Raw genomic sequence first — 25,353 nt, 5'->3', positions numbered from 1 at the left:
AGCAACATCTGAATCACAATAGAGGCGTGAGAATTATAACTGCTAGTAACAAGAGGGCTCGCAGTACAAAATTGTTTATACAGCTAGCAATTATAACTGCTCTTTTTGAGTTCGTCTACGTTCTACTATGCATGTTAAAAAGACTAATTATTATTGCAGTGACAGCAGCATTCACACCCAGACGACAAGAGGCAGATCTAGGTCGCAGTCATTCAGAAGAAAATGGTACACACTACTCTGTTAGTAATTATTTAGAGAACACAGAATAACTATTGGTGAAAAGTTAATATAAATGTTAATAATAAACATCTCTAGAATTCTACAGCATGCAGCCAAAGTACAGTACACGTTACCATACAATATTCCGGCCAGGTCAGTGATGCATAATTACTAACACCCTTTTTATTTACCTGTGCTCAAACTCTCCTTCATCTGCGGAAGATTGTTGACAACATTTTCTGGACAGACAGATAGGAAAGCGCGAAGAACTTAATACAAGGACAGAAGTGCCATCACTTTGCTGAAGCCGGCCGCACGGCTATGTAGCGTGTATGTGTGTGTGTGTGTGTGTTTTGTACAAGCAGTGACCAGTAAGCTAATATGAATAAACAGTAAATAGCATACATACATTTTGAGATTATTAGTTAACTCGTATAAAAATATGCACAAATAAAAAAAAATGTATACAACATATACATTCTTTGAGAGGGAAAGCTGTCAGTGACAGTGTCACTTTACGTCTGAATTAATTTTTTGATTATTCATCTTTTGTATTATCTCTGTGCAACAGATTTGTGGACAGATAAAATAACTAAATTACTAACATCTCCCCCTGTCCTACATTACTTTACCTCCGCTTGCAACAACTAATTGTCACCTAGTAATGGCTAAAGAAGAAAATTAGCGAATAAATGGAATTTCATCAGGTTACCTTCTACTCAGAAAGTTATTGCACTCAGCGTCTGTTATATTGACTTGTAAATTATAGATTGCTGCGATCAGTCATCCTTTTTAAATTTTTTTTATTGTGCAGATCTAGATCTGCTTCTAGCCATTCTTAATGCACTATTATTTTCACTCCATGCTTGTTGGTCGGGCTTCATCCACAGTATTCAATGAACTGTGGATGAATGGCTAGCTTCTAGCCGAAATCTAGATCTGCACAATAAAATTTAAAAAGGACAACTGATCGCTGTAATCTATAATTTACAAGAGCAAATAAAATTTCTTTCGAGCATATCAATCAAAACGTTCGTGTCCATAAAGGCATGAAAAATGCAGGGAAGGAAGATCGCAATATACGGTACTGTCGACAAGGATGTCACTAGACATGACACACAAGATGCAGTAGATCAATAATGACAAGGGAAATCATGGCATTCGCCTTAACCGATTTGCAGGAACTGCGGTAAAGTAAATTTGTGTGACCAAACGAAGATCTCGACCTGCCTTAACCGTTGCATCCCCTCGCTTGGACAGGAAATGGGGGTGCAGTGACAGATGTGATATGGAAAAACGCAGAGGGAACTCTACACAGCTGTTGTCGAATGAAATTATCCTAATTTTTGTCGACATCGGAAAACGTTTTGCTGTCGTTAACGGGATTGCGTTTTAATTGCGAAATTCTCTAGAAGACGAACAAGATGTTGGACTGGAATCCTTTTACAAGATGACAGAATGGCTGAGCTGTTTTGATGTTCAGAAAGCGAAATTCCAGTACTGCTGGTAGACATATTAGGAGAAGAAAAAACTACTCCCAGAAACAAATTGTTGGAGAATGTACACGTAGAGCACAACGATGCACGTAAGTGAATCGTGAACTGTAGAAAACCAGAAAAGATGTGAATCGGAGTATCTGAGACGTACTAACACAGAAGGATGTCGAAAATTAAGAGGGCTTATAAGATAAGAAATGAGGAGATTCTCTGCAGAATGGGCGAAGAAAGACTTGTGTGGAAGGTACTGACTAGAAGAAGGGACAGGATGATGGGGGTGTGTTAATACACCAGGGAGTAACTTCCATAATACCTGAGAAAGCTGTAGAGAACAAAAACTGTATGGGAAGACAGAGATTGGTGTATATCGAACAAGTAATCGAGGAAGTTGATTCAAATCCAAATGGTTCATATAGCTCTAAGCACTATGAGACTTAACATCTGAGATCATCAGTCCCCTAGAACTTAGAACTACTTAAACCTAACTAACATAAGGTCATCACACACATCCATGCCCTAGGCAGGATTCGAACCTGCGACCGTAGCAGTCGCGCGGTTCCGGGCTGAAGCGCCTAGAACCGCTCGGACAGAGGAAGTTGATCGATAGTTTTAGTATCGTACGATGTAGAATCAACTCGGACGATGAATGAGAGATCCTAGAGGTGTACGAGTAGACAGAATTCGATCCTCCCCATGGGCCGTGTCAGGCGACCAGTCGCAGCTACCGGCTAACAGCAGTAAGTACCGAGCGCAACGGCCTGACCGTAGCTCTCCAAATACGACATATGAAGCGATGTGTTACGGTCCAGTCACTATATTGGAACCGATCCGACTGCACTCACAGTCTTGCTTAGGACTTGGTCACCACTATATGTTCCACGTTTGGTTAAAGACGACATTGGTTAACCCCCCCCCCTTCCACCCCCCCCTTCTCCAAAAAACGAGAATTGTTTCTGTCTCAAGTCACCTCAGTTTCTGCTGCACTAAAAGGTCTCCTACCACCAAGTTGCAATTTTCTCCAGAGTATTCTCGCGTACCGCCTCTCTCCTGGTCCTAAGAAAGCCTCTTCCCTCATTTACTTAGTAATATTTTCACTATATTTTTCATCAGTAGTATTTTCTTATTGACCCAAATTTTCATTCTGTTTAAGTTCTTTCTTCCATACTCAAATTTTTGCTCTAGTTCCCTTTTTTACCTCCTTTTTCCCTTTTGCTTTCCTTCTCTTTCTATTTTTGCTTCTTCTCAAACTTTCTCCATGTTTTTTCTAATTCGCTCCCTCCTCCATCTCCTTTACTGCTTTCGTCTCAGTTCTTAATGGTAGTAATAATTCCACATCTCATCTCCCTTATCCTAGGATCCTATTTACTTCTCACTTTTTTAACTATCTCTGACTTCCTACCTTCTCTGAAGTTTCTCCTTTTACCTTTGTCATCCACCACACTTACAACCCATACGTCTTAAGATGAGATTAGTGTGATGTACTCCCCCTGTCTGCTCCAAATCCGCCCCTGCCATGCCCAATTTTCCCACTTCCATCCCATTTTTCTCCCTGACGACTGAATTAATATTTCCAAAAAGTAGGAGCAGGTTTTTCTACTTTTAATATTTATATTGACAAATACTGGAATGTTAATCCCCCCTCCTTCATTCTGGCCAACCACTCTAAATATAACATTTCCTCAAGTGAATTAATTCTTCGTTTGATACAATGTGAATCTTTTGTCGTATGTGAGTTCATCAAAATTTTTGAAAACTGTATAAATGACATAGGATCAAAACGAAAGAGCTATTTTTATTTTGTTTTTAATTTGACTTTTCAGGATTTTGACAAAAGAAGGGTATCGAAGCTAATGGAACATAAACTGAAGGTCTGTTTTATTACACTTTTCATGAAAGTTATTTAGAAGTTCACCTGCGGTATCATTGAGTTACAGAGAGCTATGTGCCGTAGGCGATAGTTGCTAAGACAGAATGGGAAAGGTATCCTATCTTAAGTTCCCGAATGCTGGGGGACGAGTATAATACAATGGGTACATTACGCATCTTTCCTTATAATTTGTGTAGCAGCTTCGGGACTATACACATCGACAAAGAAGGAGATGTGCGTAAATTAAGTTTAACCTTGTTGTAGGAATCATCTTGCCATTTAATTCAGATGATTTTAACTAAGCTAACTCGAATGTGTATCTTCATATACAATCACTTGCTATTTAATTTCATCGGTGCTACAATTCTGTATTAACAATATGTGGCTCTTAAGCACTATTCTATAACACATTATTATGAGCTTAGAACTAGCTGGTTTTACTATTAACATATGGTACGATTTCTACACGTAATGTGGAATCGCTTGTTTCAATGTCACCAAAAACTGTTGCACATCTGTTCGAGGCTGAATATTGTTTACCTTTGAGAAATCAAGTTTATAACAGCAGTTACGTTTCGGGGAACAAAAATATCGACGGCGGCATGTGTTGTCATGAAGTAACATCCATCTTTACGTGAGAGCATCCTACCGGGAAAGCAATGTGAATGTAAAACGTACTGATGTCGTACACGAATGTAGCACAGTTTGAATGAACAAATCACCAGAAATACTTCTCCTGATTCCCTTCTCATGCCGATCACATGTGTCCCTGACACTCTTTGCGGTGTACGGGTCGACATACATTATGGACACCCATCCGAATGCATACGAGTAATACAAGGGGCGCGATTCCAGTTATACGATGTCAGTATTTCCTTCAGACAAACGTCTCTTGTGCTGTCTGACCCAAGAAATCTGTTTTTAGAGTGTATCATTCTCTTCTTCTCTATACATGAGTATAGATTAATAAGTCTGAAATAATTGTTGTTGTGAATTATATTTCTTCAGGGACATAAAAAAAACTTATTTACGGCGGTAATACAAGACACAGGGACCTGCTGCGGGTAAACTGGTACCAGGCAACTATCCAAGTTTCTATGGGGAATTCTGTAAATGTGTAAAATGAACTATCTGATACAAATTCCCACCGATTGTGTGGTCAGAGGCATGGAATGATCGGAAGTTGAAACATGAACAGATTTACTGAAAATTGAAGGAAGTGTATATTAATAGTAGTCACCAAGTTTTAAATATTAAGTTTGGAAGGTAGGAGAGTAAGTACTAGTGGAATTGGAGCTGTGGGGAAGGTTCGTGAGTCGTGTTTGGGCAGCTCAGATGGTGGAGCACTTGCCCGCGAAAGGCAAAGGTCCCGAGTTCGAGTCACAGTCCGGCACACAGTTTTAATCTGCCAGGAAGTTTCATATCAGCGCACACTCCGCTACAGAGTAAAAATTTCATTCTTGTTTTAAATCTTACCGGGAAAAATGAAGCTACGCGATTGACTTTTTCGATGTTTGCAGGCATGTGTTTACAGTCCTGGTATACACTGAACTCCATGCGTCATTCTCAGTGCATCAAGAGCGTTGCGTGCAACTTCTTCTCAATAAAGAAAGCGAACCATCCGCGCTGAGCATAAACACTTGGTACAAAACATGTTTCCTCTACACCACTCCTCTCACTAGCAACTTTTGCCTCATCAGCACCCTGCATTCATATTTACAACAAATCCTCAACATCTACATACATGCTCTGCAATGCATGGTACGGTGCTTGGCAGAAGATACGCTGTACCACTACCAGTCATTTCCTGTCCCGTCCTACTAGCAAATAGAGCGACGAGAAACGACTATCTATAAGCTTCCGTACGATCCCTAATTTCTCTTCTCTTCGCGAATCCTTACGCGAAATGTACACTAGCGGAGATAGACACGTTCTGCAGTCAGCCTCAAATGCCGGTTCTCTAAATTTCCTTAATGGTTCCTCGCGTAAAGGAACGTCGTTAAGTTGCGCTATGCTTAGTTTGTAAATCACTTGATTGCTAGATCTCTCACTTTTGAACTGATAGAAATTGTAACACTTCAGGCTACCAATGCTTAGTGAAAGGCTAGTGAGAGTAACAACGGTAATAACAGTAACAACAATAATAAATGAACATGTCAAAAGAATGCATCTCAGCAGATTCACAAGTGAATTTCTCGCATATTGAAAAAAAGAGGGAGAGCAAGACACCTTGATTGACAGAACTGATAAAAATATGCAGGAACTGGGAGGTAATTGAAAGATCAGATATCTCTTAGGAGAACGGTTACGCAAGTGAGGTTCCAGAACAGATCACCAAGAAAGGCAACATGTCCTATGGACAAAGCAGAGGATGGAACAACGCAACGAGAGGATGCACAACTACTTGGTGAAAATCAAAACCCACTCGAAACACAATAGTTGAATGTCATGGCTCTACTGCGTTGGTACTACAGGGGTGTAGTAACCATCACTTATATATTGTTGTATTGTGCTGTCATTCAGTTGATTTATTCACTGCGAAGTGAATAATGAAGGAATTTCTGGTCCACTACGGGAATTACAACTCGGATAAGGCATTTTTATATTTAAGCTTATGTGATGTATATGTCTCAATTTTACTGTCATTGATGCATGGCACAAAGTAAAAAGTGTTTGTGTAGTCGGGGGATTATTTGAGAAAAATGTTGCTCATACAGTCGTTTCACAAGCTGTAACTCCCACCACATTGCGTCATGTGTTAATGCTGGTATTTAAAAACTGCAATTATTGGCAATCCATGTCATTAATATCACAATCCTACGAAATAGCGATAATATCCATAACCTGTTAAAAATAATTTAGTCTGATCGAAATATAACGGAACCCTTTTGTTTTTACACCACCGAAAATTTCATTTTACCCCTCATGGGGTAACTATCCCCAGATTGGGAACCACTCTCCTTAAGAGCCAAAATTTGGGCTCCTGTAACCAAGGCCTCCGCCACATCATCCATCGTTGGGCTAGATATATCGACTGATGACGAATATGTAGAGCAGGACTAATACCATTATACATGTTTCACTGCCGCTGTTTGATCCTTTTGGGGCTACAGTTAAAACTTTATGACCACCCTTCGTACAGCAATTCTCAAAAGGAATTTGAGAAACTTATGCGTGATTTTCAAAAATTACGAGAAAATGTCCATGACAAAACTCATCCAGGACGTCCATCGTTCGTCAGACGAGATTTGAAGAATCATATAGGAAGGCCGCCTATTTTTAAAACTGCAGGGTAAGCCTAGCAGGTGTAGCAAATAATATTAGAGTAACCTCCCAAAAAATGACTAGGGGAACTTATGACTGCTAATTGAGACACAAATCAAAATTACTTTGAATTATTCTTATAAAATTATTGACAAAACAACTGACAAACAGTGCTAATATTAGTATAACAAGGCCTTTGCATGTCTGACTGAGTGGTCAGGGTAAAAGATGCTAATAACCGCGTAAGTGAATTAATTGTAATCGCACAGTGCTCAGTGACTGTTATGATATTAATTGAAAATTCATAGTACTAATAGGTAATACGTCACTCCTGTGGTAGGAGTTGAAAGCAGACTGTTCACTGCCACTAGAATACAAGTCTTCAGAGTGAATCTTGAGGACATGGAATTACTATAAAATGACTTTAATGTCCCTGTAGATTGTCTCGCGGTTGCGGCTCGATCTCACCACAGCGTCGCAAGTGGAGGCTGAAGCGGGTGCGGAAACAATCATTGGCGAAACGAATCATCTTTTTCAGAGGATTAATGCAGATCAGCTCAAAATTTTTCGGAGTGTCCAGCTCAAGCTATACAGCAGGCCTTCGGAGTCTACGGCGGTTCTCGTTGTGGAAGTCTGATTTCTGGTAGAATGTTCCTTAAAAGGAAACCTCGCATTGCCGCACTTTGCGTATCTTACTAAATTCAGATTGGCTAGGCTCTGGATCTTCCAAGCGCAGACTGGTGGAAATGTTCCCTAGGAAACATTAGTCCCCTTCCAACAGCTGGTTAACCAATAACATCTCATACCATCTTCCACAGAAAAAAGCCGCTTAACTCTCTCTCTCTCTCTCTGTCTCTCTGTCTCTCTCTCTCTCTCTCTCTCTCTGTGACCAGTGAAGTGGTTACCTGTCCTCATCGTTCCAGTACTCTCTCTAACATGTAGTTTATTTACGTTAGGCAATGCCGGTGGTTCTTACATTGCGATTATTTTGCAGGATCAATACATTCAGCGGTGTCTCACGTTTTCAAAGGCTCTAAACTGCGAATTGCGGGATCCGAACACGTCTTTGAGATGTTCATCTCCGGCATCCGGTGCTTTCCGAAGAAACAGTCAACTTTCTATATTTGAGTACAATAATGGTTTCTGCAAGAAAGTTAACCTTCTCGCTCCGCTGCCAGGTTATAAAATGTTTCTGCTATGAGTTTGTACCACGTGAGATCCTACCTGTGTTCGTTCAGAAGAATGTTGGACATACTGACGCGGCGCTACAAAAGACTGCTTTCAGTTTTCTCTCACTTCTACACGCATGCAAATCCGAATCAAGAGTAAAAAAAAGTGTAAGACAATTAATCAGTTACCTACAGTTACAAGTACTGCTCGTTATCATATTCCCTAACGTCAATTAGATATTCCCATCAAACGTGTCTTTCATTATAAATCTGCGTATGTTACGTGACCGTTTCTGGAAAAATAGTCGCTTAACAAGCTGAAGAGCGAAATCGTGGAAGACAGACGTGTTACACTAGACAACTTATGCATTTCATTCACAAATGCTTTCTAAACGTATGTCTGAAGATATTGACTACTGCAAAAATTTGAACACATTGGGATCCCAGGCACCTGAGTAACCAATACAAAATAAAAAAAAAATATATGTGCTTCAATGACATCCTAGTGCTGTACCACACAGAGGGAAAAACTTTTCTTGACGAAACTTTTAAGCATGATAAGACATGAGTGTGCACTCGGTAGGCCTCACTCCCACAACCAAGATAAATGGAATCATAAAGCTGTATACGTGCTATACATGGTAAACAAGACGCCTTCCGGGCGCGTATGACCCCAATTGTTCCTGCGCCCTAAAACAAAACAAACAAACAAGACGCCTTCGTAATCGAGAACCCTGGTTGCGCAGTAGGATTGTGATGAGTACCAAGAAAACGCCAGATAAATATCACTCTTCAGGTTAGACAGTGCCTTATCCTTGAACTAAACACTATTGAGTAACTGATCATAAAGAACAACTTATCTAACAAACGATAAAAAGTCCATCCCAAATCTACGCAAATACTCAGTGAATGACTGGGAAATACATAGCAGATGGTTCTTCTCACTATATCACTCAAAGAGCTTCTTCGCGTTCCATATGTGTACTGAGTGTGAAAAGAATAACTGTTTAAATTCTTCAATGCGAATTGTAGTTAGATGACTTTTCGGTTCCTATTGGAGCGACAAGGGCTGTACTAGACTGCTGTTTGTGTAAGTTGGAAAAGACAGAAGCAATTGTCTGAATCATTCCAAAACTGGTGGATGTGTAGCGCAGTAGAACTGTAATAAGTGATTAAGGCAGCGCCGGCCGCGGTGGCCGTGCGGTTCTGGGGCTGCACTCCGGAACCGCGGGACTGCTACGGTCGCAGGTTCGAATCCTGCCTCGGGCATGGATGTGTGTGATGTCCTTAGGTTAGTTAGGTTTAAGTAGTTCTAAGTTCTAGGGGACTGATGACCTCAGATGTTAAGTCCCATAGTGCTCAGAGCCATTTGAAACATTTTTGAACCAATAGTATTTCCGGGTCGTCGTATGTCGGGGAGTCCGTGAGTTGGAGACGCACCAGCCGTGCAGTCGCGACGGAGCAGCAGTCGCGGACGGGCGTGCAGTCCAGTCGGTCGGTTGGCGTGGAGCAGCAAGGAGGCCCCAGTCGTGCAGAGTCGGGCTGGAGCCGCTAGCGGTCTGCACGCGCGGTTGGAGTGTGAGGTGCTGCTTGCGGGTGCTACGGAGTTCGTCGCCCACCGATCTTGAACATGAAAGTTGAATCCTCACTCAACTTACTATCGAGCCTCAATTGTTTACATTTCTTCATTTGATCCTGGTCGTCGCTTTTGGGACATCCCCGTGAGCAACAACGTGCGTATTTAAGTCAGCTAAGATTCCAGCCAGCTTCCAGTGAAATTTGACTTAATTTATTCCCTGTTATCGAAGTTGACCAGCGGCATCTTCTGCCTTGTGGCCGTTGACGTTCAGGTCACCTGCCCTGGTCGTTGACGTAATTTTAGGCACTGTATTTTCCCTCGTAATGTTGTTGCTGTCCAGCGCGGCGTGTAGTTCGACAGCTGGGGTGCTGTTGGTCGTTGTGGGCGCCAATATTATATATGTCGTGTATTGAAATCGTGTGGTCATTTTGCTGGTTGCGTGGAGCGGAACTGATTTGGTTGACTGGTCGGTCGACTGTCTGTCAGTTGGGTTGCCTCCAGATTAAGAAGTCGTTGTGCTTTTGGGACATCCCCGTGAGCAACAACGTGCGTATTTAAGTCAGCTAAGATTCCAGCCAGCTTCCAGTGAAATTTGACTTAATTTATTCCCTGTTATCGAAGTTGACCAGCGGTATCTTCTGCCTTGTGGCCGTTGACGTTCCGGTCACCTGCCCTGGTCGTTGACGTAATTTTAGGCACTGTATTTTCCCTCGTCATGTTGTTGCTGTCCAGCGCGGCGTGTAGTTCGACAGCTGAGGTGCTGTTGGTCGTTGTGGGCGCCAATATTATGTATGTCGTGTATTGAAATCGTGTGGTCATTTTGCTGGTTGCGTGGAGCGGAACTGATTTGGTTGACTGATCTGTCGACTGTCTGTCAGTTGGGTTGCCTCCAGATTAAGAAGTCGTTGTGTTACAATCCCAGGCCGACCCTTGGAAAATTCTGAGCGCCGTTCCTTGTGTGTTATATAGTAATTTCCCTGTCTGGATTTTATTTATTTGGTTGATGTGTGGCTTTCAGCCGATAATCAGTGTTCTTGTCTTGCCCTTAAGGCATGAGATTGTTACACTGTTATATGGGGCCTCCAGCGGAATTTTACTGGAGAGGTTTCAAGATAAGGCATTCTGCCTTTTAGATTGAAACTCTTTCTAGGCCTTAAGCCGTTAAACATATTTTTTGATATGTGGCCCTCAGCTGAGTATTAATAGCTCTTAAATTAATCTTCTTCTCTTGCCCCTAAAGTATAAGACTGTTATGCTTTTGAATGGGGCCTTCAGCCCAATTTGCATGAAATGTTTTAAGATAAGGCCTTCTGCCTTTTGTGAAACTCCTCTTATTGATTAATATGCGACCTCCAGCCTAGTGCCATTAAAATTAAATTGCTAAGGCCTTCAGCCGATTAGATTGAAGATTTGGAAAATATTCTTTGGTGAAACCACCAGAAGAACCTTGTATTTCAATTTTGCTTAAGCCTTGTGTCTTGGATTTTGAATGTGGCCTTCAGCCGATCTAAAGTTAATCAAAGGAGATGAATTAAAGTTTTGAGTGTTTTGCATCCTTGTTGTTATATTGTGTGTTGATAAATAAAGTTTATATGTTAAGTGCAATTGAGAGGAACTCAGTTTGGCCCCTTTCCACAACCTAATCCACTCTGTCCTGCTAGCCCAGGCATTTCACCCAGAAGCGTTCCTCTTGTGTGTGCACTGACAGGTTATTGTTACGCCAGACTTATTCCGAACAAGGCCGTCAAATGAAGTGGAAACGTACACTGGAGCGCTGGTATGCCTTAACGATGTCAAAGGGCGAAATGTCATCACCTGCGGGAGTTAGAACAGGACAGGATGATTGGCCTCTGGGAAGTGGGTTTATCGCGTCGTGATACTGCGGCTAGTAGAGGTCCCGCTGTCTGTGACAGTGATGTTCGTGTAGAACCAATGGACAGAAAAGGATCGGACACAGTGACAAGCAGATACCGAGCCACAGCGCGAGATGACTGCCCTATTGTCAGCGTGGTCGTAACTGGTCCACAGCGTTGACTCGACGTTGGAGCTCTGCAGCGGGTGTAGACATGTCTGCGTCGACGGGCCGATACATTCCACTGTGCCGGCTTCCACTGTCGGTAAAATACGAATTCCTCAGACTGATATGGGCACGTGAACACTGTTGCTGGCTTGCTGACTAGTAAAATTCAGCGTTTCCGGACGAATACTGCTTCAGATTATTCTGCAGTGGTGGCAACATATAGTCTTTACCGTGATGATAACTGACGGGCACATTGCACTGTTGAGCGGTATAGATGAAAACGCAGCATGTGATGGTTTGGTGCGCCTTTGGCTATAACATGCCCTCTCGTCTGTTACATGCTGGGCAATCACTGCTATAGCAATCGCCACATCTGGGACATCCTAGAGCTCGAGGGACTGCCCCTCCGGCAGGCGGCACCACACTCCATATTTCAGCACGACAATGCCCGACCACATGAGCCGAGGAACGCGCAGGCTGTCTTGGAAGAACGACGAGTACTATGTAAACCTGGCCTGCACGCTCGTCTGACAAGTCGCCAATCGATCAGGGATATGGTTGGTCGGCAACGTTTTGGTTTGGGCCCTTCTGCAACCACTGTCGCTGATCTGTGGAAACTCAAACAAACCGTGTGGCAGAGCGTTCCACAGCAGCAATCCCTACCCTCTTTGATTCCATGCCACGACGTCTAGACGCTCTGACTGCAGCACGTGACAGCTTCACACTGTAGTGAACTCTCACAGTTAAAGTACAAGTACAGCTTTGCAGTTGAAATCATTTTTGTATTGATAATCTGTGGAATAAGTTTTATTTTAATCTCATGTCTCATTTGTTGCTGCAGTCTGAACATTAGTGTATATTCCTCTCTTAATACTGATTCTTAATCTTTATACATATGCTTTTGTAGTGTAACTGACGTCTTTCGGGGTATTTCAGCTTTCCGTGACGATCTCCAGTGAGTCAAAGAACCATGTGAAAATGTATGCTGCTCTTCTTTGAATAGCTTTCCTATCTACTTTTAGTTCAACTTGGTATGGGTCCCACACACTTGAAAAGTATTCTAGGTCGTGTCATTCGAGTTTTTTCTAAGTTTGCCATACATTTGACATGGCTGAGCGAATGTGTTCATATGGGAGGTATGTGACACAGAGACTAGCGTGAGATCTGTAATTAAGGTAGCTGCTTCAGCATCGCACTGGGTGCATAATCTCTGGGTAACGAGTCGAGCTGACAAGGGGGCTGCGCCTACTCGTCATCACCGATTTAGTCTAAATTTATAGTATATGTAGTTCTTGACCAGAGTTGAAGGTCACATAGCTTAGAGCTCCAGACGGCAAAGCGTTCAGAAAAATGAATTTCTGATGCGGATCGGGCGAAGCATGAGTCTCCTGTATTAACGTGCTTTCGAGGCAGCGTTTGGCACAACGGAGAGAATACAGAAAGGCAACCGAGTCCCTGTATGAAAACTTTTTTAATTTTACGTTACCTACCCACACAGCAAATAAACAGAAATAAATCTCAATATGCTGTATTTGATGTAAGTAAGGAGAACAAATTTCTTTTGTTAATTGACTCGTAGGAGGCACAAACAAATCTATAATTATAGGACGAGCTTTTTTAAGATGAAGAAAGGTTGCCGTCGTGCAGTATTAAAGCGCAGACCTCTACTAGTGCAACACTGTGATGTCTTTCTTAATCATCAGCTAAAGATGAATACAAAGCTTTATCCCATCGAGAGAGAAAAAAGAAATCACATCTATAGTAGACTGCTTGAAAATACATCACACCATACATCACAAGCTATACTCATCAATATTTGCTGGAGCGAAGTGTTAGGCGTAGTTAACTACCAAACTGGGTTACGAGAGAGAATCTTTTATGAGTGCAGACGAAGTTTGTTTTTGATTATAAAGTTAAAAGCAACTATGTAATTCTGAAAATGCGGCGTCTACAACGTGTGGAAAATGCCGAGGAAATTACTGTTCCTCCTATTTTTACGATGAATATTACCCCAGCACATGTAAATCATCAAGAGTAAAATAATAAAAGTATCCAGTTTCATACACACTGTCAGACAAAAAGTTAGTACACACTTTCACAGTTTCAAATTCTTTCAAGATTTGTTGTTGCAACAGTGCATACGAGGTGCGAGTAATGAGACTGATTTTCTTTGCAAGATGTGGCAACTCTGCAGGCTTGTGTAGGCACAATGTCTTCGACCTTGATCTATAAGCTGCTGCTAGTCCAAGCGGCACATTGATGCAACTGCTCAGTCGTGAGTTGTGCTGTAATAAGTTAACACGTGTTTGTGTCTCTCGTCATGGAAACGGAACCGCATAATATTGCGCAACGGTATGCCATTTCTTTTTGTGTGAAAACGCGACGACAACTTACGGTAAGCTTTAGAAGGTTAGAAGGCTTTTGGAGAGGAGGTTATGTCAAGAGCTCAAGTTTTTCGTTGGCATAAAATGTTTAGTGAAGGCAGAACGAATGTTGAAGATGAAGACCGCAGTGGACGACCATCAACCTCACGGATGGATGTCAACTTGGCCAGGGCGCGTGAACTAGTACGATCTGATCGAAGATTATCCGTGAAAATGATTGCAGAAGAAAGACTTCGTAAAAGAGTTCTTCGTGTCCGTGCCAACATTGCTGATAATTGGATTCTGCATCACGATAAAGCGCCATCCCATATTGCTCTGTCAGTACAGCAATTTTTAACCTTAAAACAAATTTCAGTACTACCACGGCCACCTTATTCACCAGATATCGCTCTATGCTCCTGTTTTCTATTTCCAAGAGTCAAAACGGTGGTCAAGGGACACCATTTTCAAACAACACAAGATGTCCAAAAAGATTTGGCGAGGGTCTTGGAGGATATTACAGAAGATGAGTTCCAGAAATGTTACCATCAATGTCAGAAGCGCTGGAAAGAGTGTGTGCAATCAGAAGGGAACTACTTTGAAGGAGACAACACTAAACTTGACTAAAACGGTAAGCAACATTTTTTTTTCACATCGGCCTCATTACTTTATTGTCACACCTTATAAGATGTACATGAAATGATTGCATTTACATATCACTTGCACAAGTGGTTTTCAGCCACTAGATATCGACCTATGCTGAAAGACTCATATTAGTACGTGGTGTAACCTCCAGGGAGGCAATGTATGCGGTGATTCTGGCATCCAGCGGATCATACAGATGGCGAATACTGTCCTGGGATACGTTATACTACGCCTGCTATACCTGTTCGTAGTTCTATAAGAGTTGTTGGTTGGCGAGTCGCAGGAGTCCTATCACATCCCACACATGCTCAATTGGAGATAGGTCCGGGTATCGTCCTGATCAAGGAAGTTACTGCACGTCTTGCAGAGCATGTTGAGTTTCACGGGCACTGTATGGGCGAGCAGTATCCTGTTGGAACAAAACATCAATTTCGCGTAGCAAAACTGATCGTACACATCGCTCGTTAGCGTCCCTCCCGAAACACAAAAGGTCAAAGAGAGTAGCACGTTATCGCACCTTAGACCATAGGGCCTGTGGTGAGGCCAGTATGTCTTGGACGAATACGCTCTACGAGACAGCACTCACCAGGTCTATATCGTACGCGCGAACGACCATTACATGCGTGCAGGCAGAATCTACACTCATGCTCATAAATTGAGAATAATTGCAGAATGTGGTGCCACAAAACGTGGCACTACACAAAACTGGCGCTAATAGCATAGGCACATGGGGAATACAAACGACATAGATCTGTAAGTCCACGGTATTGGCGATAAGTTGAGAAAATCGTCCCGAAACACATGTACTACAAAACGCCACTGTTTCCTGCGCATGTACCCCGACATCAATATGGAATACGATCACCATGTACACGTACAAAGGCCGCACAACGGGTTGGCATACTCTGGATCAGGTGGTCGAGCAGCTGCTGGGGTATAGCCTACCATTCTCGCACCAGTGCCTGTCGGAGCTCCTGAAGTGTCCTAGGGATTTGAAGGCGTGCAGCGATACGTCGACCGAGAGCATCCCAGACGTGCTCGATGGGGTTTAGGTCTGGAGAACAGGCAGACCACTCCATTCGCCTGATATCTTCTGTTTCAAGGTACTCCTCCACGACGGCAGCTCGATGGTGCCGTGCGTTATCATCCATCAGAAGGAAGGTGGGACCCACCTCACCCCTGAAAAGGCGGACACACTGGTGAAAAATGATGTCCAGATACACCTGACCTGTTACAGTTCGTCTGTCAAAGACATGCAGGCGTGTACGTGCACCAATCATAATCCCACCCCACACCATCAAATCACGACCTCCATACAGGTCCCTTTCAACGACATTAAGGGGTTGGTATCTGGCTCCTCGTTCACGCAGATGAAAACCCGGTGAGAATCACTGTTCAGACTACACCTGGACTCGTCTGTGAACATAACGTGGGACCACAGTTCCAATGACCATGTACTGTGTTCTTGACACCAGGCTTAATGGGCTCTCCTGTGACCAGGGGTCAGTAGAATGCACCTTGCGGGTCCCCAGGAGGATAAACCATGTCTGTTCAGTCGTCTGTAGACTGTGTGTCTGGAGACAACTGTTCCAGTGGCTGCGGTAAGGTCCCGAGAAAGGCTACCTGCAGTACTCCGTGGCCGTCTGCGGGCACTGATGGTGTTGTACACTGTGAACGTCCCGTACTGTAGCGCCTGGACACGTTTCCTGCCTGCTGGAACCGTTGCCATAATCGTGAGATCACACTTTGTGGCTCACGAAGAGCCCGTGTTACGACCTGCTGTGTTTCAGCAGCCTCCAGTCGCCCTAGTATTCTACTCCTGAAAACGCCACCGTTCGACGACCGCAGGTCAAATGCACCGCATGGTCATACCCCGAGGTGATTTAAACCCACAAACCGCCCACCATGTATCAGCATTATTCTTAATCTATGAGCATGTGTGTACTTACATCGCTGAAGATCATGGCGCGCCATTCTATCTTCCACGTCACCCTCTGACGGCAGCCGTCGAGCCGTGCACATCGACACTGTGGCGTCAGTGAAAGACGGGCTAAGACGGGCTAGAGGTGATTGTGCCCGTAGTCGCACTTCTAATAATCGGTTCGCAGCAGTTCGTGTGACATGCCTTAGCTTACAGGACCTCTTACCTGCGCTGTGATATACAGGGTGTATCATAATTAATGGCGAAAACGCATACAGTTGAAAGTACACGGTACTAGATACAAAAAAGTCTCAGTAAACATAGGGTCGAGATGCATATCTTAAGAGCTACGAGCAATTTTTCATCTTTGGTACTGTGAAGCAGAGCTCTTCTACTGCAAGCTCTTTGCTTTCCACGTTTTTGGCCGTAGTAGTATGGGCCAAAACAAGCAAAAACGTCCAGTAAAAATTTGCTCTAAAATGCATACCTTAAAAGTTATGAACAATTGTTCATTAGAAGAGTTGTGTTTCCAAGTAGCGAAGGTGAGCACGTGCTCATAGCTCTTAAGGTATGCATTTTAGAGCACACGTTTACTGGCCTTTTTTCCTTGATTTGGTCCATACTACTACTTCCCAAAATGTGGAAAGCAAAGAGTTTGCAGTAGAAGAGATTTCTTTACAGTATCGAAGATGAAAAATTGCCCGTAGCTCTTAAGGTATGTATTGCAATCCTATGTTTATTGAGACTTTTTTGCTTCTAGTGTCATTTACTTTCAACTGTATGCGTTTACGCCATTAATTATGGTACAACCCGTATATATGACCTGCCACTGCTCCCTTACAATGCGACGATCCTGGCGGGTGTCTGTGCTGTGTGGACGTCCAGAACCTCGTCCACAGATGTGAGATTGTTCTTGTGTTCGCTGATATCAGCAACATTGCACAGCTGATGCGGCACGTCCAAATTGTGTGGCAGTTCCCCGAAATGACCACCCCGCCAATCTGATCCATTTTAAATTCGCTCAGTTAGCTGTAGGAAGCACGACTACATCTCCATGGTATGGTTGCCTGCTTGCTTCACACGTTTGCACTACACTGAACTTCCTGGCTGTGAGCATTCCATATTAAAGGGTAGACACAGACGGTGCTCTGGTAGTCAAGCCACTACGCTATCTGTTGGCAGACGACGTTGAAATCATTACCAGTACGTCTACTATCCCCCAGGTAGCTTATGCCGTCCTCGAATTAAAATCGACCACGTCTTTCCAGGTGTACTACTTTTTTTCCCAGAAGCGAATAAAATGTACTTGTATGCATCTTACAATCCCTTCCTAGAAATTTCTTTGCTTTCCATAATTTTTCTTTTCCTTTCCTTTTCATGCCTTTTATGGAAAAATTAATAATTATAATATAATGACCATTGCTTCGATTTATTTGCGTTGTAAGTTATGTAAATATTGAAAAAAAAAGTTCTGCTCCGGGGGTGGGGGCTTGGCCCACAACCATTAAATTGCCGTTCTGCACTCCTTCCACTGTGCCAACCATTGCCTGAAGACTACGCTACCATAAATGTCTTATACCAAGTCCGACTCGCTCCAAGAATGCTATTTTTCCTAAACGCTTGGCCATTGGAGATCCGACGTCCGAGACTTCCATTTATGATCAAAACCTAGATATACTAAGTCTGAACAAAATCGGTGATGATGAGTAGCCACGGTTCGCTTGTGAGCTTGGATGATAGATACAGGTACCTCATACCATGCTACTTCCGCTTTGCCAGAGATCATGACTCGTAGTGGCTGGCGAGTGGTGACATGTTAGTCTGTCGGCAACTTACGATCATATGTTTTCTGCGTTACCATACTGACAGATAACGTCACGTACCTCGAAGACAGACACAGCCAGTGGCCATAACAAGTCAGATATGTAGCACTGCATTCCCCATTATCACTTACGCAAAACAGAAGTGCTAGTTTTATTTCCCAAATAGCAGCCCATGCCGTCACACCAGGGGCTCGTCCCGTACATTGTGGCGAACGTAGTCTGGCCTCACTCGTTCTTTTCGGAACCTCCACAGACAGATATGCCCATCTTGATGCGATATGCAGTACCGGGCCTCAGCTGGGTAGGCTACGCCGGGCTGCTAACGTTTCTACTGTTGTCACTAGGAGCACTTTGGTCGGTGTGTCTCTGTCTGCTGGTTCGACAAGGGAACTGCATAATGGTCGCCATGCTGACAGTCTGCCTCCGTGTTGATACTGCTATTGCTACAACCAAGGCTATCTGCATCTACATAGGTACTCTGCAAGCCATATTCCTAAGTCAAGGCCATCTACATCTACATAGGTACTCCGCAACCCATGCTCCTGAGTCAAGGCCATCTGCATCTACAACTACATACATACTCTGGAAGCCAAGTTCCTGAGTGAAGGGGGGGGGGGGGGTTGGGTTGTTTGGGGAAAGAGACCAGACAGCGAGGTCATCGGTCTCATCGAATTAGGGAAGGATGGGGAAGGAAATTGGCCGTGCCCTTTCAAAGGAACCATCCCGGCATTTGCCTGGAGCGATTTAGGGAAATCACGCAAAACCTAAATCAGGATGGCCGAACGCGAGATTGAACCGTCGTCCTCCCCTGAGTGAAGGCCATCTACATCTACATCTACATATACAGAAGCCACATTCCTGAGTCAAGGCCATCTGTATCTACATACATACTCCGCAACCCATATTCCTGAGTCAAGACCATCTGCATCTACATCTGCATAGATGCTCTGCAAGCTACGTTCCTGAGTCAAGGTGCGTGATGTGCCTGTACAGTCCTGCATGGCTGAGCAAACAATATGCCTAATCTCTCGGGCGCTAGTCACGCGAAGCTGTTGAGATCCTGTATACATTTAGTGTTGTTTTCCAGAAGCCACCCATTCCATTATTGCTTGATAGTCCTGGGATGCCGACCGACGCGAGCAGTAATGCTCGTATCGTGGGACGGTAAACCAATCCCGACAGTCCACAGCTCTGCGCTGCCGAGATCCGACATGTGCTGGCAGATATTTCTCCTTCTTAGCTGTGAAATAACGTGATATTTTCACAACAAATCAAATGTGGTTATTGAATGGGAACCCTGATGTGTAGTATTTCATTATATCAGAAATGTAGATGGCGTTGCTCTTACCTAAATTGTGCAGTTCATGATATCTCTGATTTTGGAGCCTTAGGATTCCTTCCCGAGATTCACTCCATAGTTTGGTTGAGATTACAACACATCTGCTGATGACGTAAGAGATGGAGTGAGGTGCAAATAACACATGATACAATGCAATGAATACCAATCCCATGAGAAATTGCACCAGTTTAGTAGGACAGTAATCTGATTGGCTGTCGACATAGGAGCCAGAGCGCCTAGATTGTTACATTCGTTTATCAATATCTGATAAATTTTGATTCAGATTTGATTGCTTGTCATGCAAGCAAGCTTTAATCCACTTTTTTTCAGATCTCAATTCTATAACAATTTTCGTTAACATTGGAGTAACAATATTCAAATGAACTACTTCGTGCACTTTCGGTTCCTGCCAAAAGTGCGCTATGAAGCGAAGTGATTCTGTATGGTCAGTCTGGAGCGAGGGAGGAACAACGGTACGTTCAAATGGTTCAAATGGCTCTGAGCACAATGCGACTTAACTTCTGAGGACATCAGTCGCCTAGAACTTAGAACGAATTAAACCTAACTAACCTAAAGACATCACACACATCCATGCCCGAGACAGGATTCGAACCTGCGATCGTAGCGGTCGCTCGGTTCCAGACTGTAGCGCCTAGAACCGCACGGCCACTCCGGCCGGAAACAACGGTACGATTCGCGTTATTGGCCGCACAATTAAGAGCTCGGATGCGCACTGCATAATACAGTACTGTATTCTGTGTGCAAAGCAGAGAAGAGCACGGTAACAGTGTGTATAGATTCGTGAACAAATTTTCTACAAGACATAATATAATCCTATTCTGACAGACTAAAATGAACGGTGAAAAATGTGAAAAACGTTTTGTTAGCAGTTTATAACTGTATCTGTTACGTCTCTCTCTCTCTCTCTCTCTCTAAGAGCTCTACATCTACACTGGAACAAACACATCTATACGAGGTATCAGTTTAGTGAACTGTAATAGAAATTCTGTGTTCTACCTTGAAGTGACAGACCACGATTACGCCCTTCGCATGTCCTGCTTTCCTATCACAAGTGGGGACAGTTACATGCCATTCACGGTAACACGATGGAGGGTAAGCTCAGGAAGAATTAATGTGGGCAATGAGTATTGATTTAGAAACAGACTATAATCGTCACATTCAGTACTCAACTCAGTTAACAGTTTGCTTGTGAGAAATCCATAAAAAAACCGCTCATTACATCCATAGTCATTTTCTCGACACTCCAACCTTCCCCCCCCCCACCCCCCCACCCCCCACCACCACCCAGTCACCCCATCACCACTATCATCTTTCGTACCACCGTAGGTTGCCCTGAAATGCTAACCATTTGTATGCACAAGCGTGTACGTAGTATACTTCACTCCGATTTTACGTTTGTTGTATCTTAGCTCCATGGTACTGGAATGTTAATGACAAGCGATGCAGTTTTTTGTCACACATATCGATGGCCTCCGGAAGGTATGTCTACTGATACCGAACTATAAAAAGGAAAACAAGGGAGTTTAGGACTTAACGACTGATCCACGACGAGGAAATTAATGACGGAGTCAAGCTCTGGAAAAGTAAGTGTGAGGAAAGAAATCAGAGGTGATCTTGGCATAAGATGCACACCGGCTTTCGCCTTAACCGAGCGACCTTTTTCAGTAAGACTCGCGAATCAGCGTATTTTGTCCCGAGCAGTTAGTGGAATAGTTTCGCACGAGGTCAGAGTTTTGCTCGTGCTATCGTGTTGAGAGAGTATCGTTCGTGATTGCTTCAATGCAGGGAAAGCAGGCACCGAAACAGTAGATGCATGCGAGAGTATTAAGACAAGACTCTTAAGTATAAGGGATGGGCTTGTAATTGTAATAGAATACATCTATCAACCACGAGGCTCACCTCCAGTCGCAACCGAAAACTTCAGTGGAAATCTATGTTATACGTAAGTTCCACAATCATACTGTCATGACTGGGCGCCCAACAATCAACTGGGCAAATTACAGTTTTGTTAGCGGTGGACGTACAAGACTTTCTGCAGAACATTACTAAATGCCTTCCCTGAAAATTACCTAGAACAGATAGTTTACAAGGCCATTCACGATGAAAATATATTGGGTCTCATCGCAACCAATGTCCACGCCGAAACTGGTGTCAGTGACCGTAAAGCAGTTGTAACAACAAAAAAATGGTTCAAATGGCTCTGAGCACTATGGGACTCAACTGCTGTGGTCATCAGTCTCCTAGAACTTAGAGCTACTTAAACCTAACTAACCTAAGGACATCACACACATCCATGCCCGAGGCAGGATTCGAACCTGCGACCATAGCAGTCGCACGGTTCCGGACTGCGCGCCTAGAACCGCGAGACCACCGCAGCCGGTAGCTGTAACAACAATGATTGCCAAAATACAAAGTAGAAGAAAAACAAGCATAAACGTCTATGTATTCAGTAAACTGGATAAAGTAACAGTAACTGGAACTCGAAGCTTTTAGTCCAGGACAGATGCATGTAGATGGGCTAGGACTCAAGTTAGTTGAGCATGCAGTGAATAGGTATGTACAGACGTGCTCAAAAGTATCCCAACGACCTGAATTGCATTTCGCCGGATACGCATGCAACCCGCATAACGCAGCTGTCTAGCAGGTCCTGTAATCGCTCCTTGGTACAGTCGTTTGACTATTGAAAATGGTTCCAACAAGTCACCACTAGAAAACACTGCTCTGTATCGCAATAACTCAAGGTGTAAAGTAATACTACGATACTACAAATATCATGGAACACCTTATCACAGATAAGACTGTCCTTAAGGCTTGTAAGCTCATATTTATTACAATAAATAACATACTTGAAATGTTACCACTCTAATTATTACGTCAGATAGGTAATGCACGTAGTAAGTTCGTCGTATTCATGATTTCCTCTTCAAAGTAACATACCGTACTTATTACTTAACACAAAATGACATTAAAAATTTAAGTTATTCACGAGCAGCTAGTTGAGAATATGTATGAACTTCAAATGACACGATGAACCGTCTCGTTCTGCATATGGATTCAAACCCAGGTCATGCAGACACAGCAAAGATTTCGTGACTGACGGAAACTAACAGTCATTCCTGATTAGGCATACAGAGAGTGATATACCTCGATTTAAGACAATATCAGTTAGCAAATACCAACTTTAAATTACATAATGGAAACATCTTTAACGGACGCGAATTCCTACCCAGCACCTATTGTCCCTGTTAACGAACTACGAGAGATGTTAGATATTGCTTCTTAACAAGTAACTTACTTGAAATGTCGTGAGGTAAACCCCTGTGTTGGACAGGGATTGGAACCCAGAACCTAATAAGATAGATATTGAAGCACAATCAACTGTGACATATCGCATTTTCTTGGCAGTGGCTAGATGTTGTAACTGAAATGACGAGACGAAACAATAATTTTTTCCTTCCCAGGACTCCAACCCGGCACCTATCGCTGTTATATTCTAGAGAAAACGAACGTTAAATATGGGTTTGTTGCACCAGAAGCGACATGTGAGCATGTTTGAACTAGAAATAATATGACGAAGAGTTCAGTGCTGAATGGGAATAGAGCTCCACACATATCGTTGTTGACTACACACAAAGAGACGTCAGCTACCAAATTTTTCTCCACCAGCAGCTCGGAATAACATCTTGAACTTACAGTGATCTCGCAAATAGTTCTGTGTCTCATTGGGAGCCAAAAACGTCAAATATCGTTAGTGTGGACACCGAATGAAAATACATTAAACATCGAAATTATTATCCACCAGCAGATAGGAGTTCTCGTGGTAGATCTTGATAATACATAATGAAATCTTGGGTGCCGGGCCAGGATTCGAACCCATTCACGCGCAATATGTGGAGATGTTGAGGAATCCGCAGTTTCGAACAAACAACAAATTGTTGCCGAGCTGTATTGTCACGAAGGGAACAAATTCCGCGTTAATGGCGGTCTGAGTCGCATTCCCAGTTCAGAACCAATTTTATCGACATACAGAATCTCAGATAAAAGATGGAATAAGTGTCCCGTGATCCTACATAGCGTTTTTTTTGTTACTAGAAATAAATAACTAGTGTAAGAAAGGTTACTGGTGATAGAGTTTCTATATGTCGCCACTGCAGACTTTATTGTGGCTCAACCTAATGTCTACCTGGTAGGGAAGGAATATCATTTTTAAAGTGAATTTCCGACCACAGCGCCATTATATCTTCTTCACTTGGCGTAGCCTGAAGAGAATGGAATCTATCTCTCCCTATCTAAAATCACTGACCGACGTTGGAATCGAACCCAGTCCATAGATATATGAACCTATCATCAGCCCAACAGACCACCAAATCCTCTCCTCACTGGGTCATTTTTTCTATCATAATGCCGTTGTGCCAAACTGGCTGAGAATTCTGACACACATGCTCCCTGTATCAATTTGCAGCATGTTCAGTAAATTCATTTACTTGGTTGACCGAATCACCATGAACTAGATGCCTCGGCTACCCAGTGCATACATTCAGCTTTATTTTGTAATCACCGAAATAAAATTACGTAACTGCCACCTACACAGAACTGACAACAGTGTAGGATGCAGAAATATAAATAGGAAGTGTTTCTTTCCACTTTAGCTACTGAGCGCTATCTGTTTGTGGAAAACGTCGTGCAGTGCAAAAGAAAAGTTATAACTGTTTGTCTGTCATATGTATTGACGTGGCAATATGCATTATCCCACAGCGCTGTGGAATGCAGAAGTTCTGGAGGAATTGTTCTTGCCTTCTTGAGCTATTATAGCTACGTGTCAGCTGGTAGCGTAATTCTACGTATCGCGCGCGGTAGATAAGATGTCTCGAGTTCGAGTACATTCACTGCTATATATTTTTAAAACGCAATTCAGCTGTCTGCTAAAGTTATCAATTTAATGGAACTTGTAACATAATTCTCTTCTCTTCTCAACCCAAAATAGTCGCATGTGGGAAAAGGGCTAACTTCTGCGACATTTTATTCTTTTCAGGTTTAATAGACAACCAGGCAGCACACGCATCTCGAAACTTTTGTATTACGTATGGGGAGAGCGCATCGTGCCAAAATACGTCGGAAAAGTATTTTCTACATTAGCTGTCGTCTGGTAGTGGCATTTTATTCTTCTTCAAACCTTGTTTGACAGCTTTAACTCAGAACAAGTTTTCTACATGCATGTAATCAATAAACTGCATGTGCATTTTCTGACTGTTATAGACAATATCAGAGAATTGGCATATATCGTTGATTATTAATTTCTCTCTCATGTTTAATATTGTTTTAACAACACTAAAGGAAACCTTACGAAAATTGTGAGCTGTATTGTAAGAAATGTAATAAAACTACCCACAATAACCTTACGACGAAGTCTGTTTTTATAAAACTGAGTATCTGTACACGAGTGTGCCTCTATCGACACGAATTGGTAAAATACTACTCACTTAGATTTTGATTGGGTCTGTGTTTAATTGGTATGCTGTGTCATACTCAAGAGGTATGCAAATGTGGCATTTCATAAATAAAGTTCTGTATTCCTAGAAACCCAAAATTTGCTTGTCAGCAGCGGAAAGATGTGTTACCTGTTGTGC

General features: G+C 42.9%; 1 protein-coding gene across 1 annotated transcript in view; it reads right to left on the bottom strand.

Moving 5' to 3' along the window:
* Positions 1 to 25,353, bottom strand: part of LOC126235439 (pyrokinin-1 receptor-like) — a 437,397-nt gene that overhangs the window by 60,524 nt on the left and 351,520 nt on the right. The gene's annotated exons all lie outside the window — the stretch shown is intronic.

This window comes from Schistocerca nitens, chromosome 2 (genome assembly GCF_023898315.1).
Source record: "Schistocerca nitens isolate TAMUIC-IGC-003100 chromosome 2, iqSchNite1.1, whole genome shotgun sequence".
Taxonomy (NCBI): domain Eukaryota; kingdom Metazoa; phylum Arthropoda; class Insecta; order Orthoptera; family Acrididae; genus Schistocerca; species Schistocerca nitens.
This window is presented reverse-complemented; position numbering and strand designations above follow the sequence as displayed.